We start from the raw sequence: 988 nt of genomic DNA on the forward strand, positions 1-988 counted from the left end.
ATTCATTTAAGCCATGCTATTAAATCTGTCGGCAGAATTACAATACATGTGGCCGTAGCAAATCTGCCGGCGGATATGCAGTTGCTTTCATTTAAGCCATATTATGACATTTTTTTGGTCACTACCTTGTTGTTGCTGGGCGCTGACGACCAAATGTCGACATATTTTTAAAAATATGTATTCCCAGTGTAAGTCGCAGACGATCTAGTATAATCGTTTTACAACTTCACGAAGTGGTTTTAGCGCAACGCTAGCGACATTAAACTGGTATTTACTGGTTTATCGGTGTTCTAAATGTAACAATAGGAGCAAATTCGACGAAAGATTTTCATCAAAATAGAGACAATAGTTACCCGGACATAGCAAGAATTTAAAACTGCCCCCTAATTTTCTCTGACTAAAAATTTCACAATCTACTTAGCGATGATGAAGGATCGCGCAGGCGCTGAGTCCAGCGCGGGTGACGAAGGAGCAACCAGACCGCGGTCGGCCCCGCGACTTGCGCAACTGCTTGCTTGTTCTCGAGTCCAAGATATAGCAGCGATTCAGGAGAAGTTAGTGGAGATGGAGGAGTACACGCGCAAGCTGGCAGCAGTTCAGGGCGAGCTGAAAGATCTGCTGGACCAAGAAACCGAATGTGCGAGCGAGCTGTCCTCCCTGACGTTTTACGAGACGTCTTTGGGCGACAAATATGTCCCCTCGCTGTCAGTACTACTGGCCGAATGCTGGAAGACGATGCAAGACAAGTAAGCCCGCTATAGTCAAGTTACCGTTGCTCTAATATAACGTTTCTTTTTTAACGTTGCTGAAAGTTAGCGTCGTTCGTATATAACGTCGTCTACAGAATAACGTTATTCTTCTTATTCGATAGTATGGTGCACTTCTCCGCAGAGATTACCAATGAGCACAAAGCACCTCTAAGGATTTTATTGCAGAGTGATCTCGACGCATGAACCGACAGCGAACAAAGGCAAGATGTCCCCTTGGG

The sequence above is a fragment of the Phytophthora infestans genome, genomic scaffold (genome assembly GCF_000142945.1).
Source record: "Phytophthora infestans T30-4 supercont1.40 genomic scaffold, whole genome shotgun sequence".
NCBI lineage: Eukaryota > Oomycota > Peronosporomycetes > Peronosporales > Peronosporaceae > Phytophthora > Phytophthora infestans.